At 45.0% G+C, this 18120-nt stretch overlaps 1 protein-coding gene across 1 annotated transcript in view; it reads left to right on the forward strand.

Moving 5' to 3' along the window:
* Nucleotides 1-18120, forward strand: part of IHO1 (interactor of HORMAD1 1) — a 285901-nt gene that overhangs the window by 20573 nt on the left and 247208 nt on the right. The gene's annotated exons all lie outside the window — the stretch shown is intronic.

Here is an 18120-nt window from a genome sequence, read left to right on the forward strand (position 1 = left end):
AGCAGGCCCATCCTCCCCCCCCCCCCCCCCCCCCCCACACCCCCTGCGCACTCCGGAAAAGTCGGGTGTCTCCCGGATTCTCGGCCGGCAGGTAGCGAGCGCGATTATTTCAATATTTGTTGTATTTGTATTTTCGTGTCAACGCGGTGGGTCCATGGGGCTTAGTGGGGCTACGCCCCTACGCCCCAATGGACGCACCGCGCGTGCGATACAGTATCCAAACAATCCCAAGTCAGTGTTTCATTAAACTCTTTTGCTTTTCTAAAAGCCATGTCATACCCTTTCCATTCTTCTCCTCCATATTTCTCATGGAAGCTCGTGATCCTGCTCTGGTAGCAAGCCAGGTCACTCAACAGTTCCGGTGTTCGTTCAGCGATAATCGCTATAAAAATAGAAAAGGCCCTGATCCAATTCATCATGGACTCTTCGACCCTGAATTCTGCCATTTTTGCCCGCCATACACTGGGGTGCCATAAATCCTTCTGAGTCTTAGCATATTCTAACTCACGATGATCAGTCAACAATGAAAACATGTTTATATATTTATTGGCCCACACCAGTTCCTTAGTGGCTATGGGAATATGTTGCGCCAAGCTTTCCCTACTTGAGGGTACCGCGCCCTCCCCCATCATTGGGAGTGATCTCTTACCGGCTTCCGCCGTACCTCCAGCCGTGTCCGTCGACTTATTCTGGTTTTCGACAATGACCACCTTCGCCACCTGTGGAGAAATAGAAGGCACGTTCGCTGTCCCAGCACCCCTTGTCTGCCTTAGCGGCTCTATAATCAGCCTAGCTTCTTCGGCCGGGTCTTCCACACCCGGGGAGCCCCCCACTCCCTTCTTCAACCAGGGTAACACAGCCGCCAACTAAAGCGCTAGTTCGGGAGGCATTTGATTGTCATCCAGCGGTGTGATAACCACAGGGATTGGCAATCCCCCATCCGGTGTGGGTACCCGGCTGGACGCTGGAGCTACTGGGACCAGTGGGACCTCCATCGGGACTGGGGCCTCGCTAGCAACCGCTTTCCCCTTCCTCTTTTTCCCCTTATCCCCCCCTGAGGTAATGTTTGGCAAAGCAAGCCCTACGATCCTCTTAGGTCGCCCTGAGGGCCCCGCTTGGGCCTCCACTTGTTTCCGGAGGGCCGCCAAGCCACGACCCAGCTGATCTACTTTACCGAATTTTCTGTCCATCGCCGACACTTGGTTCACCAATGTGTGCAGCATTCGTTCCATCTCGGAGCTCTTTCCACTCTTCTTACCAGGCATATCTGGGTACAGCTTCTACCTCTGCCTGTTTATCCAGCCGCGACTCGAACCCAGCTACGCCTTGACGACTGAAACAGAAAAAACAAGATTACACGTTCAAAAAACTGCAGCTTGTTCCCTTGAGGGCTCACGAGCGACGAGTGGTGCAGCCTTCAAAGCGCAGGAACAAGAGGACGCTTCCCTAGATTCCCGCGCCTTTTATCCAGCAGCAGGAAGGCGGGGCCGCGACCCCATCCCGCCCATAGGTCCACGGACTTCCGGGCGGGTGTTTAGGACAACCCTTTTAGGCTGCGGGGGCGTGCTCCGACCACGCCGCTATGGGCATACCGGCCGGGACACGCCCCCCGCCCGCAAAGGTTTCCCGGGGGATCGGGGCACCCGGCCATACGTTCGGGGTGACCGAGTGGTCTCCCCTTTCCATTCTTCTATTACTAAATGAAGTAAAAACATTGTGTGCTAAAATACAAACCTGCCGTACTCGAATCTTGACCATTATGGTTTCTGTGGTTTCTCACTTTACCCCCCAACGTTCTTTTGGATAGTTATTAGAGTAAAGACGCATTCAAGAAAATGACTTCCGCCAAAATCATCTAGGGCTTTCCATAACATTGTGCTTGGCACCATGTCAGTAGCAGCTCTTAAATCGACACAAGCTGCATAAAGATCCTCCAACGTAAGCTGAACAACACCCTCAAAGTAGGGCAAACCAAAAAAAACTGTTCAATAGTGTTGACTTTTCCCCTGAAATCAGCTTGAAGATGGGACATAACAGTTGTTTCTGTCTTCCAAACCTTTAACTTAACTAATAGTATCTTACAAATTTTTTTTTGCACAGTTAAATAAAAGGGATAATAGTTTTCTCGGCCATTGGAGGAGCCTTTTGTGTAGATTGGGATGTTAACTGCACCATACCCAGTTTAGGAATAGCGGCACCACAGGTGATGGCTTTAGAAAGTAAATAAATGTAGGGGCCACAAAAAAGGGTTCTATCTGAAAAAGACCAGCAGGGACTTTGTTTAATCCAGGAAATAAGCAGGTTTTTGTTCCTTAATAGCCATCATTATATCCTGTAGGTAGAAGTTTATGGGTTGCTCTGATGTAATCTGGGAAAACTACAAATAGTAGTAAAGAATTCTGCTTTCATAAGGGTGCAGTGATGGTCTAAATGTATTAATGTGGTGTGATCTGACCACCGGTTGTATGTAAAACATTGGGTTGCTGGTGATGGAGCAAGGATTCGCACAAGAAGCGATTTGCTTGTAATCATGAACCTCGAATAACGCTAACTATGTAATCAACATGTTTGTCTTATTAATTTACCCCTTTTATATCGTTATTGGGTGTCCGAGTGAAGCTTGCTTATGTGCTCTCTAATCATAATACGCTTGCATTTAAGATGGCTGCTGTTACGCGGGAATTTCTACTGCGCATGCGTCTGTCATACCCACCTGACATGACGTTTGGAGGGAAATCTGTGGCATCTGCGCACTAGAGCTAATATGGCTGCTTTGTGTTCTCACATGCGAGAGGCTTGCACTTCTGCTTTTTGCTAAGCTGTTAGTTCTACCTAATCCTAATGCTATAGTCTATTATAAAGTAATGGGAATAGTGTAGAAATTCATGGTATGCATTGTATTGTATTGTATGTAGCTCTTATATAGCGCAAACTGCCACCCTACGGGTATCCTGGCGCTTTTAGAAACCCCTAGTCAGATGGGAACGGCAGATAACAGGACTGAGTAATGGACGCCGGAGCCTCAGATTTTAGCAAAGAGCCAGGTATTTAGGCTCCTTCTGAAACATATCAGAGAGTCAGCTTGCCTGATGTTGTGGGGCAGCTCGTTCCACAGCCGGGATGCTACTGTGCAGAAAGCCCTGCCTCCCATCCTGGATTTTTTGAATCTGGTAGTTGTTGCCAGACTCGCACTGGAGGAACGAAGGAGCCTAGTGGGCTTGTACCATTTCAATCTTTCCTGCATTGGTAGGGGGCCCGTGCTGTGCAGTGCTCTGTAGACAATGCACAGTGATTTGAATGAAACTCTGTCCCTTACCGGCAGCCAATGGAGATCTCTCTAGGCCATTGTGGTAGAGGAGCTGCGTGGACTGTTGAGTGCCAGCTTGGCCGCTAAGGACTGGACTCTTTGCAGCCCCTGTAGAATTTATAAGTCTGCACAAGATTATACTCCTTACCACCAGAGGTCTAGCCTCATTGGGAAGGAGAGGGAGAATCTGTCCAAGAGCTTTTAGCAGGCCAAAGCATACGCTGATAGTTTTGTTGGTTTGCGAAACCGTTTGAAGGTTTTCGTCAAACAGTACTCCAAGGTTACGCACTGTTTTAACCGGGACGCAAATGTCGGCTCCCGGGAAGAACCTAAGCTCCAACGGTATTTGCTGATTTAGTTTAGCAGTCGAGCAGTAGACTACCTCTTTTTTCCCCTCGTTAAATTGTAGAGAGTTTGCATTAAGCCAACCGGAGACCCGTTACATACATTCCTGGGAAGAGTCCATAGACACCGCATGTTTCCCTTCTATGGAAAACACCAGTTGGGTGTCGTCAGCGTAATTAATCAGGTCGATCCCATAGGATTTTATAATAGGGATCAGAGGCCGCAGATATATGTTGTATGGTATACAGTGTATTCATTTATTCTGTGTTCTAAAACTGTTTCTTTTCCATTTCATGATACACTTTGAAAACTGACCTGTCTTGTAACACTGTACTTCATCTTTGTTGAAACTGCGACTGCGCGAGAATCGCAAGTCTCTGGAACAGTGACCTTTGGACTATTTCCAAGGAGCTGACTGACTAGAAGATGCTCCTGGGAAACTTACCCGATGAACTCTAAATTGTATACATTGTAATCGTCAATAGAAGATCCATTGTTAGTTGGAATGAACCTGCATGAGAACCTGAATTTGATGGGCGTGGACATAAATTTGAATAAGGAGAGTCTAAAAATTAGGTGGTGTGATGACCTGTCCTTTTCCTTTGTCCAATCGAAATTGGGGATCCTTACACTTGCAACATTGGGGGGTGGTACACTGACCTGGAAAACAGTATAACTAGCGTAGGTTTAGCTAGAGAATTTCTCCAACTTGTCCGAATAGCTGACCTGTCACTGACCCAACGCACTCAATAGGTGACTAAGAGCAGAGGGCAGCGGAGCACTCTGTCGGGATCCTCCGCACTCCTCACCGCCTCGTCTGGGCACTGATCGCAGTCTTCGTCACCTCCGTGGGTCAGAGGGAGATGCAGGAAATCCTGCCAGTACGCGTAGGTTCCTTCTAACTGATGGCAGGGGACAGAGCTTGCAACGCACCAACCGGCGCGTGAGGTGGGGGAGCGACATCGAATGGGTCACCTTTGTATCACAACATAACGTCATCGCCCTGCAAGAAACATGGGACATGTCAACTAGCCTGTGGTTGGACGGTTTTGTAGGCTTCTCAGTCGCGGCCTGGCCCAGCACTGCAGGCAGAGCGAGGGGAGGCCTCTTGACCCTTTTTTCCCTTGACCTCCCTGGCACACTAAAACAAATTGACTATGACTCCCAAAACTGTTTAATTGTAGAAAGACAAATTTGCGCATTTAAAAGCACTCTGTTTATTAATTTCTACAACTCTGTCAATAAGGAATTCGGGGGTAATAACATCACCCAACTAGATACTTTTCTAAACATATTCATCCAAAATTCCCCTATCAGCTATGAAATTGTGTTAATGGGAGACTTTAACATTCACCCCTGTAACCTTGGTTGTCCCAGGGCGGATGGTCTGGAAACTTGGGACACGGAGGGCCCACACTTCGAACATACCAGGCCTGGTGAGGAACTGGAGGACGTTCTGGCCAACTATAACCTCCTTGAATTTACAGCAGGAGAGGGGGTACCTAGAGCACCAACGTTCAAGGGCTCTTCTATGGGCTCTGTTATTGATTATATTTTTGTGACCCCTGCCATTCTGGATTGTATCATTTCATATCACACTATATTTTCCCATCTTTTCCCATCTCAGCGATCATAACCCTGTTTTTCTATCGATCCGATGGGGGGGAGCTTTGGGCACCATGCCAGGGCAGTCTAAACAGAGCTATATTCTTCGCCCAACAGATCAAGGCAGGCGCTTGAAGTGGGGAAACGTGGTGGCAGACGATTTTTATCGAAACATCGGGCAAGAGATCAAAGAGCAGATTAAAATCTGCCAAGATCCGACCTTCCCTGGCAATGATACTATGGCCGCATTTCAATCAATATGTCTCACCGTGGCTGAGAACCTTACGGCACCAAGGGGTAGGGGAGAACCAAAATCACACAAATGGTTTGACTCTGCATGCAGCAAGGCCCTTAGAGCTCTAAAAGCTGCCCTCAAAGCTCAGCCTAGGGACAGGGCTCTGGTCTCAACGTTGAGAAAAGAGTACAGGATTGCCACAAAATCTAGAAGGGATAGCATCAAGCAGGAGGCTTGGGAACAATTAACCGACACTAACATCTTGCGGGACAGCAGGCAATTCTGGGCTGTAGTAAACCACCCTTATTTCTCTGACTCTCCCAATACAGACACTGATTGTGTAATACCAGATGAGAAGTGGCTAGCCCATTTCAGTTCTGTGTATGGTGAGTCGGGGGATAGGCCGCAGATACAAAACTGTGTAAGTTTGGTGGCCACACCTTTACAGTTTAATAGTGGGGAAGTGGAAAAAGCAATCTGCGCCACATCTAGGAATAAAGCCCCTGACCCAGATGGGGTGCCAGCTGACTTTTACTTACATTCCCCCAAACTCTGGGCTGGCATCCTGGCCAACGTGTTTACAGCCGCAAATACTTCACCCCCCCCAAATACGTGGGCTACTTCCATCATAGTTCCTATATTTAAAAAGGGCCGAAGGGACGATCCAGGGTGCTACCGACCTATCTCCTTGCTGGACTCTGCTATCAAGATCCTGGGCAGAGTCCTTTTAGATAGACTAAGAGATAGCCTGGAGGACTGTGGGGGCCTGGCTGATATACAGTATGGTTTCAGGGAAAAAAGGGGCACGATAGAACAGTGCTCAAATCTCCATCTCTTGATTGCCAAGTACACGGTGGCCAAGGAGGGGTCCTTGTATCTAGCATTTATGGACCTCTCCTCGGCCTTCGACTTGGTCAACAGGTCTAAGCTATGGGAAATCCTAATTAACATGGGAATTGATGCAGACCTGGTGGCGTTTATAGCATCTATGCATCAGGAACTATTTGCAGCTGTAAGAGTTACCAAAGAGGGTAGATGCACGTCACGCTTTAGATCCCTACGTGGCGTTAGGCAAGGATGCATACTGGCCCCCCTGTTGTTTACCATTTATATAAATGACCTAGGCAAACACCTAATTGGGGCAGCAAGTGACGTTCCGCGTGTAGGAGAAGTTAAGATCCCTGCTCTCCTATACGCGGACGACGCTGTACTCATAGCACGCACAGGGGTATGTCTCCAAAAACTGCTAGATGCATTTGGGACCTTTATGGACCGGCTGGACCTGAGGGTCAACGCTTCCAAATCGCATACTATGGTCGTAGGCAGACAAGGGAAAAGGGCCAAGAGAGGTATAAAAACCTTTTTCTGTAAAGGGGAGATTGTATCGGGAGTCCCCGTGTTTCCCTATCTAGGAGTCCTTTTTGACAGCAGGGGTACCTGGGGCCCACAGATACGTGCAAAAAGCCTAGCGGTCACAAGAACATCCATGGCCATTTTAAGCTTCGCTAAAAGGCTGGGCCATAGACCTATGAAGGCCATTATTCAGGTTTATAACAGCAAATCCCTTCCCGTGGCCTTGTATGGTGCCTCCCTATGGGGCTACGTACGCCTAGACAAAATTCAGGTAGCGGAGAATAGTTTTTTACGCTCAGTCCTGTCCCTCCCCCAATCCTCCCCAGTTTTTTCCATCCATTCAGAACTTGGTATGGATTATATCCAGGACAAATTGAGACTGGCTCCACTAACATACTGGCTTAAGACCTGGTTAAATCCTGAATTATCGTTAAACCACATGATCATGAGGGATGTGATGAGGTTGGAATACAGTCACACGATTCCATGGCTGGCGTATTTGCAGAAATGTTTTAGTGAACTAGGTCGACCAGATTTATTCACCTCTCCCTCGTGCATTACAAAGCAGGATGTGTGTTTCATAAAAAAACAGTTCATGTCCAGGGCATATATGTTGAGAGAAGAAGTAGAATTGCTTAAACCCTCTGTCCGTTCACACTACCTAACTACCCAGTCACTTGCAATAGAGCCTTATTTATGTTCTGTTACTAATCCTTTTCACAGATTTCTGTTAACAAGATTTAGATTCAATATCATTCATTTTTATTTGGGTAATTTTAACAAATGGACGAAACCTGAGTTAGCACCACCTTGCACCTGTGATAATTTTTCTGTTCAAGACAGTTTACATTTTGTTATGTTTTGTGATTTCTTCTCTGCCCAAAGAAAAAAGTACTTGACACCAGTTTTAAGAGAAGCTGGCTTCTCCCAGGTGAGACCAGCAATGCTATATTTACAATCAATGGGCAACATTTGCATTACTTTTGCCATGGCTAATTTCCTGGTAGCAGCAACCAGAGCCAGAAGGAGCATGAACTTGGGAAACTGTTGTATATAAGGGGTCTTTTAAATATTTTTAATGTAATTATTTAATCAAATTAACTTGCTGATATATGAAACTGTTTAATTCCTTTTTAAACTGTAAATAATACTGTTTTTATGTACTTTGTATGATTTTATCAAATCGAATAAAGTTAATTTGACTGACTGACTGACTGTCGGGAGGTTCGAGAACCCAATTGGGGTTCTGGGAAGTTGAAGTGCTGGCGAAGCACTTTTCTGGTGAATGCTGTAACCCAATCGGGGTTTTTGGCTGATTCCTTGCAGAGAGGGAGTAGAGCAGGCGTTGCAACTGAACTGCGGGTGCTGGTCTTAACCTTTGGTGGTCCGGTCCTGATCCAAATTCTGGGTTTCCTGTCCTGATTTTCCAAACTGCCCCTGCTCGCCTACTGGCACTGAAGTCTTTGGGGGTTTCTCCTGTCTTGGGCGTTATCCTGCTGACAAGCCACCTCGATTCTCCTATCTATCGAAAAAAGGCACTTCATTAATTGACTATACCTTCGTCAGCATTTCATTGCTCCATCAAGTAGCAGGATACTGTCTTGGAAACAGAACAGAAAGTGATCACTGCCCGCAAGAAATTATTCTGAGGACTTGCCTTACACAACACAAAAGGGTAAAGGACTTGCCATCTGAGAGCCTTACAATCAACCTCAAACGCATCAAATGCTCCTTTAAGAATCTTCAACTCATATCAGCAGAGGCTAAACAAATAATTGAGCGCCAAACGTGCCCGGACAACATATGTGCCAACTGGTCAACATTTGCTACCGAACTTACTGACAGATTCGCGAAACCAACTAAAAAACACAAGTCAAACTGATCAAAAGTATACGCCGCGCTCGAATTCTGAGATACTATCTGCAACAAGATCGATGAATCGCTTATGGCGGGCTTTAAAAACTGATCCAATGGATCCCATTAAAATAATAAAATTGAGAGAGGCCCGCAATCACCTCAAGAAAGCAAAACGTGAACTACGCACAAGTCAATGGAACCTGTTTTGGGTCAAACTGCAGCATGACATTAAAACAAATAACTCTACCAGGTTTTGGCGCACAATCAATAGTGCATCTGGGCGTACATCCAAAGTTGCTTCTTCGAGCATTCTTGAAATAGAGTGGGTTGAATTTCTCTTTTCCCACTTTAATGACCAGGAACTGCTTATTAACCATCCCAATCCCCCTCCCATGGACACATTAACACAAACAGAGATTGTCCCGGAACCTCTCCTGAACACTTCAAACTCCCTAAAGAAGCTAGGTCACAAAATGACACCAACAAAAGAACGTCATTCGACCCAAAGCTGCGTCAATTTTGCGACAGTCCAGAAGATCGAAATTGAAAAAATAATAAAAAAGGGCCGCAAGGATGGCGCGCCTGGTCCAGGTGGAATTCCACAAGCTCTGTTCAAGGAAGACGCAACTTTCTGGGCTGCGAAACTAAGCCCCCTTTTTAACACATGTCTGCAAAACAACACCATACCGCCCTCCTGGCGTGGATCCATCCTTGCACCAATCTTCAAAGGCGGGGACAAAAAATCCCCAGGGAATTACCGTCTCATCGCACTCATTGACAACGAAGCAAAGTATTTTGCGGGAGTGCTGCTCAACTCACTTAGGGCAGTGGTTCCCAAACTTTTGACTCTTGAGGACCCCCATTGAGTAACCACTGGAAGCCGGGGACCCCCAAGCAATTTGTATGAGTTAAATTTCAAATATTAAAACAGTAATTTAAAAAAATACACAGGTGTGCACACAAAACAAATACTCAAGGTACTAACGATTTTGGGGCCAGATTTACAACCATTTCATTTAGAGCCTCGCAATTGACAACACATTGCAAGTGGCAAATTGCGAGTTGCTAAATGAAATGTACAACAGTGTGTTTAACACTGTTTGGGATTCCCAATGGGGTCGCAAATTGCGAGGTTCCTTAATATTAATGAGCCTCTCGCAATTTGCGAGCCCGTTGGGAATGCCTGCCCTCCCAGGTGTGGTGGCCTGCTGGGCTGTGCTGGCCACCATGTCTGGGACTGCTTTTAAACAATGCAGAAAAAAAAATGCAGTCCGCTCACCATGCATTTAAAAAAAAAAAAAGTAAATGAAACGTTTTCGTTTCATTTTCTAAGGGTAGGCAGAGGTCCCCGGGACCAATGCCTGCCCTTAAAAAATAATTTTATATGCATTTGCAAAGGGGAAGGGGTCCCCTGGGGACCCCTTCCCATTTGTGAATGCATTACCATCTACTTGAAGTAGGTGGTAATTACGAGAGGGAATGCCCCTTCCAAATAGCAAGTTGCAAAACCTATTTAGCGAGTCGCAAACAAATTTCGACTCGGGAAATAGGCGTTCGCGCATTTAAAAACTGATCTGGCCCTTAGTATTTTATATTGAAGTAATAGCCCCTCTGTCACATGTATTTCATTTGTTTTATAGCACCTCTCATACCATTGTAGGATGTCAGAGCACTTTACATCACACAAATATAGACATTGAATCATACATATAAATCAGTGTGTATATAAAATGTTCAAAGAGTGCTTGGTCTGGAAAAGCAAAAACTCAGGATTCAGAACATAACACAGTGGCTAGCGCTGACTTTAACATTAAAAATGTATTTCCACCCAAATAAATCTTTTTAGCAGCATCAGGATAATGACTAACTGGGAAAAAACAAAGGTTACTAACTGGTACCATGCAGTTTTCAAGCAGCTCTTTGATGACAGTTTATAGGTCCCTCTGCTACATTATGATTGTCACTTATGAAGTGCACAGTAACAAAAGAATCTCTGTGACAAAAGCAGTAACCACGAACCTATGCATATAAAATACTGCTTTTTAAAATGCATGTTACACGTTCTTTGCAGTAGGCACATTAACCCTTTGTGCTACATTAGTCAAAGCTGCCACTGAACAAAACTCTCCTCACTCTCCAGCAGGTACATTAATCAGTGGCATGATCTTGACACTTTTATTGTTGCTGGAAAGCTGCTAATTATACAAGAAACGTTTCTGTGCTTTTAAAACTGTTGCCTGCGGACCCCCTGGGAATGTGTCACGGACCCCTGGGGGTCCGCGGACCCCAGTTTGGGAAACACTGACTTAGGGCATGGTCTGATGAAAACTCTATAATTCCTCCGAATCAAACAGGTTTCACAATAAACACCGGTACCTCAGTCAATCTCATGACCCTTTCATGCTTAATTGACCAAGCGAAATTCTGCTCTTGTTCACTTTATATGGGGTTTATTGACTACCAAGCAGCTTTTGACAATGTCAACAGAAGCAAACTCTGGCAGAAGTTGTCCAGACTTAACATTCCAGAGGCCCTCCTAAGAGCCATACAACTCCTACACCAGGACACATGGGTTAGAATTAGGATCGGGGACGGCTCAAGATTGTCTCGCCCGATTGCGACGGAAAAAGGCCTCAAACAGGGTTGTGTCTTGGCCCCGACTCTTTTTAATCTATTCTTAGCTGACCTCCCTGAAGCTCTTAATAAGGTCAACTCCCACGCTCCCAAATTATCTGGCTTGCCGCTGACAAATCTATTATATGCTGATGACGTGGTACTGTTAAGTAAAACAAAGATCGGAATGCAAAGACTTCTGGATGCTACTTCCGACTACTCTAACGATAATGAGCTCCGCATCAACAACAGGAAGACGAAAATTTTAGCGGTGCACTCAAGGAAAGTTAAGAAACTGTCTTGGGCTTTGAACAATGAAAGCATTGTCGAATCAAATTGCCAAAGGTACCTTGGAGTCACTTTCAACAACAATGGAAAATACAAATCCCACCTAGAAGTGCAAAAAAGGAAGGGTACGGCACTCGCTTTTGCAATCGGACTAATTCAAAAGAAACTACAAGGCCCTACTCTTGCACCCACACTACAGGTGGCTCAGGCAAAAATCATTCCTACCTTAACTTACGGAAGCGAAGCATTAAAAGGATTGGACAGTGACCATCTAGACAAAATAATTACCAAGATCTACAGGTCTGTGTTCAAATTACCAAACCATACATCACCGGCACAAATTAGGTTGGAACTTGGCATCTGCAAACAACGATTGGCCAGAGCCATGTCTTTCCTCGTGTGCTGTCAGAAATTGAGGTTATCAAAGGAGGGAAGTTTAGGATACCATTTGTGGGCCAGCATTGATAACAACTCATGGCGAGCAGGACATGAATACTGGTCAAACGGCTTAAAAACCCTGTGCCTAAATGACCTCTGGAACTTGCACGCTAGTCAGATGGAATTCAAAAGGCTAGCGAAAATCAGCACCAAACAATTATCAATAGTGGAAGACAAAGCCAGCCTTGCAAAAAGAAGTCATGGGTGGATGACCCTTCAATCCTATGCCTTGCTAATTCCACAGCCGTACCTTACTATATCGTTCAGTGCTCGGACGAAACTAAGTTTTTTAAAACTGAGACTGGGAGTTATTAACCTGTTGACTCATTGGCCAAAATGGAAAAGAGAACATGGAAAAGTTCAATGCCGACTTTGTGGGACCCACAAAGAAGACATTATACACATCATATGCCTGTGCCCTCTACTATTGACAGAGAGACGGGTCCTACTTAAGCATCATTGGAATAGAAACATGATTAGAAGCTGCAGAGCAGCAGTTTTGGCCTGTTTCGACCCTAGGAACACTAAATTAAATTGTGCCCTAGTAAGATTCATGGAGCGCGCTCTAAAAAAACTTACTGAGCTGCCCAGAGTTTGCGATCCCCCATTGGAATAATGCTGCCAAATTTTACTTGCTGTTGCTGGCTTTTTATGAATATGACTTTTTAAAATGGAAGCCTCATTTGTTATCATCTATACATACTGACTTTTAATGAATTTAACATTCTAAATGCAATCTTGAACCTTTTTAAATGTTTTGTATTTGCAATGGTTTATTCTTAAATCACGCAATAAAGATTATTATCCCTCCTGTCTTTTCCAACTGACCCGTGGCTAGGGTTGGTCTTCACACCATTCTAGGTAAATATATATCTGTGTGGGTAATTGTCAATATAATTTGCGTCCTTTTCTTTACCTTCCCTGATTTGCAAAGTTATGATTGCATATGTTCCTTTTCTTACCCTTTCTTGAAGTCAATGAGAAATTCATATTTACGGTTATTTCGCGTGTTCCACTTTTCTTACCCACCTTTAGTTGAATGTTATAACGGTTTCCTATGACTTGCAGAATTTTCCTGCTCTTTACCTTTTCCTTTTAAGAGGCTAAGTTTGATTATCTGAATTTATAGTATGTTCAAATTTCTACCTTCCCTATAGTTATATGCTAAGATTCAGTTTTGTTAGTGCACATGGTGTTCTTTCCCAAATCCCTAATAATTGCAAAACTGTTGGTATAGTATGTTCCTTTTCTTTACCCGCCTATAGTCAAATTGCAAAAGTCTGTATCTGAAAATAGTATGTTCCTTATTTTACCTTCCCTTTATTTCAAACTTTGCAAAATGGTTGCCTTAATCTATCTTTTGCATAGCTCTACACTGTTTCTGATCTTGGTTATTGATAGTTTAATTACTTTTAATCTGTGGCTCACGACTTTTGATGATGATTAGATAAAGAGTTTAAACCTTCTTCGAGTCTGTGGTTATTATATGAGCGCAAATGGTATGGTATTTTGATTGCCTCTCTTTACAACTAACTCCCTGATCCATGTGGTCATAGGTACCAAGTGACAAGGATTGGTAAGTCAATGGTATAGGAATTAGTGAAAATAAAATAAACTGGTAGTAGAGTGTGGGTGTCACGTTTAAGCCCCGATTCGTAGACTACATCTCCCAGAATGCCTGGAAATTGGTCCTTTGTTTGTGTTGAGGGATATTCTATATTTGTTTTCTCTTTTCCTTCTTCCGGTGCTTGTCACTTTTGTTGCCTGCCTACCTTGAACTCTGAGGAATTCCAGAAGTCTTTCGAGATCCTTGACCTACCCTGGGGATTACGGAACTGTTCAGAATTTATGTCCGAGTGAAGCCGTGTTGCAGGCTGTCCCGCTGCACGGCGTGTTTCACCTTTGACCTGGAGCCGCGCTGGAGAATTGAAGCCGTGGCAGAGAAGCCGAGTCGGCGTTTCATGGAACCAGGGTATGTGAGCGCAGAGAAAGCGTCTTAACGCTATTAAGGAAAATTGTACGCTGCTGCCTCTAAGCGTTCACTGGAATTGTCACGGAAGCGGCCGCTTCCGTGAAAACTTTAAGACTGTTGGAAATTAACGGAATCTTCACTACTTGTTTTGTGGGAAGAGCGGAAGCTAATCAGAACGTTTAATTTTGGTGAAGTGATTCCCGGATATCACAGACAGGCTATTAGAACTTGAGACTTTAGTGAGATGGCGTATTAACTGCAAAGATACGAACTTGAGACTAGAGTTCAGCTTTCTCATTGGAGCAACATACAGTTGGAGATCTATTGTTTATTCTTTTACTTTATTTCTCTTTCATCACATTCTTGTTGGATGATTGTGGCAGTCTATAGTAGTGAGTATTACTGGTGTCTCTTTTCCTCGCATTCTGCTGTTTGTCCATTGGGGAGGGGGTGTGTATTTACACGTGTCTTTTCTTGTGTATTTCTGCAGACTATATACAAGCGAGCACAGACAGATCCTTCACACGTCTTCGCCAGCTGTAGATGGTCTTTGGCTGCCAGCCTGTTTATTTTACTTTCTCCATTTTTTCCCCTTCCCTGGGGGGGTCTCCCTGACTGAGTTTGTATATGTGTAGAACTCGGCGGGGGGACTGTTCCGAGGGAAGAAGGAAGTAGGCAACTTCATCGCTCCTGCTGCTTCTGAATGTCCAGGTTAGTCATCCTGCCTTAGACGTGAGAGAGTGACAAGCCCACGTTTTCTCGCGGCCTGAGCGAAGGACACTAATACTGTCTTACAAACCTTGTTAGATTCCCTGACAGCTTTACGGGTAGAAGTAGATGCAGTGAGAGGGGAGAACCACGATATGCGTACTGAGATGGGGGCTCTCAGACGTGATGTCGAAGGACTGGCTCAGGCCAGAGTGGGGGGAAAGCAGTATATCAGAGAAGCTACATTACCCCCCCTGTTCATTCTGTTTCTCACCTAGCTCCTGGAGGGCAGGGTCCTTCTACCATACAGGTTATACAACCTGTTCAGCTACCTTTGGCCCCGCCCGAGAGATTCTTGGGGGATCCTAAGAAATTCAGTACCTTCCTGGGGCAGTGTAAATTGCATTTTATGTGCAAACCCACAGTATTTCCGGATGACCATTCAAAGACAGCTTTCATGTTGTCCTATCTAGGTGGCAACGCGGCAAGTTGGTCCTTCCCTCTCATAGAGAAAAATGACCCTGTATTAACTAGATTTGATGATTTTTGTAAGGAGATGCGTAAGTTGTTTGATCGCAAGGCGCATCTGTTGTCCTTGGATAGGGAACTTATAACGCTAAAACAAGGGTCACTAGATTTGTTAACGTACATTACCCATTTTAATCGTCTTGTTGTCGAGACTGATTGGCCTACTGCCAAACGAGTTTCCTTGTTTTATCAAGGATTGAGAGGGGAACTGAAAGATGTTCTGGCTCAGGTGGTGAACATGCCCACTTGTTGTGAAGAATTGATTGACTTGACGATACAGTTAGATCATCGTTTACAAGAAAGAAAAGGCGATAAACAGCGCTATGAATGGCGGTTTCCAATCTCCAAACCTAGAGCGACATCGGAGGAGGTTTCCTCCCCGGATACCACGGAACCCATGCAAATAGGGGGAATCAGAGGCCCGCTGAGTACCGAAGAAAGAACACGCCGAAGAAATCAGAAACTGTGTATGTATTGCGGAAAGCCTGGTCATTTCATCAAGGACTGCAAGGCCAAAACCAAGAGGAGTGGGAATATACCTGCCGTTGAGTATCCCGCTTCGGAGTCGGGAAACGAGAACGCTCAAACAAATCAGAGGCCTTTGATTTGAGCTTTGACAGAGTTAAAGAGGTCTCTCATGCAATTGCTAATACCATGCAACCTGCTGTGCCCCATATGAATTTGTGTGTTACCCTTACATGGAATGGGAATATGCCAGTCATGATTCACGCTATGCTTGATTCCGGAGCAACGGGTAACTTTATTGATGTTCAATATGCCAGGAGGCTGGGCGTTCCCTGCATTGAAAAGGAAGTACCAGAAGCGATGAAGGCGGTAGACGGATCAGATTTGACATCCGGACTGGTGTGTTACCATACCTGTTTATTGCTAATGCAGGTAGGACATGAACATTATGAACGTATAGCCTTTGATCTCATCGATGCTCCTCAGTTTCGGCTGATTTTGGGTATGCCATGGTTAACCCAACATGATCCCATGGTGAAGTGGGCAGCTCGTTCCATCACCTTGAATTCGGTGTATTGTGCAGAACATTGCATGGCAAGACATTTTCACGAAGAGATTATTCTTGAAACACCTGCTAGCACGTTGGCTTCAGGAGGAAGAGAGAAGCGAGCGAATGCCATCTCTACACTCCCTCCGGTGTATCAAAAATACCATGAAGTCTTCAGCGAAAGGGAAGCCAGCAAATTACCCCCTCATCGGGATTATGATTGTGTCATCGAGCTGGAACCTGGCGCTAATATACCGTGTAGCAGGGTCTATGCTCTCACGGACGCAGAAAACATATATCTTCAGCAATATTTGAAGACATTGTTAGAATCTGGATTCATTCGCCCATCTACGTCTCCTGCATCCTCGCCACTCTTCTTCATCCCTAAGAAGGAGGGAGGTTTAAGAACTTGCATAGACTATAGAGCTATAAATAGGGTGACCAGGAAGAACAGATACCCATTGCCCTTGATCCCCGTCTGGTTGGACCAGCTAAAAGACGCCAGAATCTTTACCAAGCTGGATTTGAGGGGGGCCTATCACCTGGTGCGAGTGAGAAGTGGTGATGAGTGGAAAACTGCCTTCCAGACTAGATATGGGCTCTATGAATATCAAGTGATGCCGTTTGGCCTCTGCAACGCTCCTGTGGCGTTCCAGTACTTTATGGACGACGTTTTGCGGGGTTTATTGGATGTGTCATGTATTGTATACATAGATGACATTTTAATATACTCATCTACGGAAGAAGATCATGTCCAGCATGTGATGGAAGTACTGGAACGCCTACGTCAACATGAGTTGTATGCCAAGTTGGAAAAATGTTTCTTTCATACAGGAGAAGTGGAGTTCCTGGGTTATGTCATCGGCCCGAATGGTATACAAATGGATACAAAGAAAACGCAAGCCATTATCCAGTGGGAATCCCCTTCGAATGTAAAAGCTTTGCAGAGTTTCCTAGGATTTGCGAACTTTTATCGAAGGTTTATCAAGGACTTCTCCAGGGTTATTCAACCTTTGACCCATTTGTTGAAAAAAGGAGCTAACTTCCAGTGGTCAGAGTTAGCAGAAGACGCCTTTGTAACCTTGAAGAAATGCTCTGTTACTGCTCCTATTCTCCGACATCCAGATACTAGGCAACCTTTTGTACTGGAGACGGATGCCTCTTATTTTGCTATCGGAGGTATTTTGTCACAGAGACATCCAGATACGGGGCAACTGCATCCGGTGGCTTATTATTCCCGTAAGCTATCCCCTTGTGAGATAAACTATAGCATTACGGACAAGGAGTTGCTTGCTATAAAAAGAGCCTGTGAGGAATGGAGACACCATCTCATGGGAGCTAGGCATACAGTGGAGATATTCACTGATCATCGGAATCTCCTTTTCTTGAAGAGTGCACGAGCATTAACACCACGCCAATTAAGATGGTCGTTATTCTTCTCTGATTTTGATTTCGTGATCAAATACCGTCCTGGTCCGCAAAACGGGAAAGCTGATGCGCTATCAAGACCTGAATCTGCAGTGAGAGATCAACCTCCTCCTGTTGAGGAGCCCCCTGTGATTCTTCAAGAAGTTTTCTTTCCCCCCTCTGTTTCAGCAATCACAAGTTCTGAGGATTTCCTGAAACAAGTGGAAGAAGAAGTGAAAGGAATGGATGTGCAAACGTGGATTGATGTTGAACCACAGCAAAGAACACTTCGGAATGGACTCCTATTCAGGGATAAGCTGTTGTACGTGTACACATCAGATTTACAAAACCAAGTTTTGAAATGGACTCATGATTCGACACTAGGAGGACACCTTGGGGGTTCAGAAAACCCTGCAAACCGTCCTTCGGTATTTCTGGTGGGAAACTATGAA

Source organism: Lissotriton vulgaris, chromosome 9, assembly GCF_964263255.1.
Source record: "Lissotriton vulgaris chromosome 9, aLisVul1.2, whole genome shotgun sequence".
NCBI lineage: Eukaryota > Metazoa > Chordata > Amphibia > Caudata > Salamandridae > Lissotriton > Lissotriton vulgaris.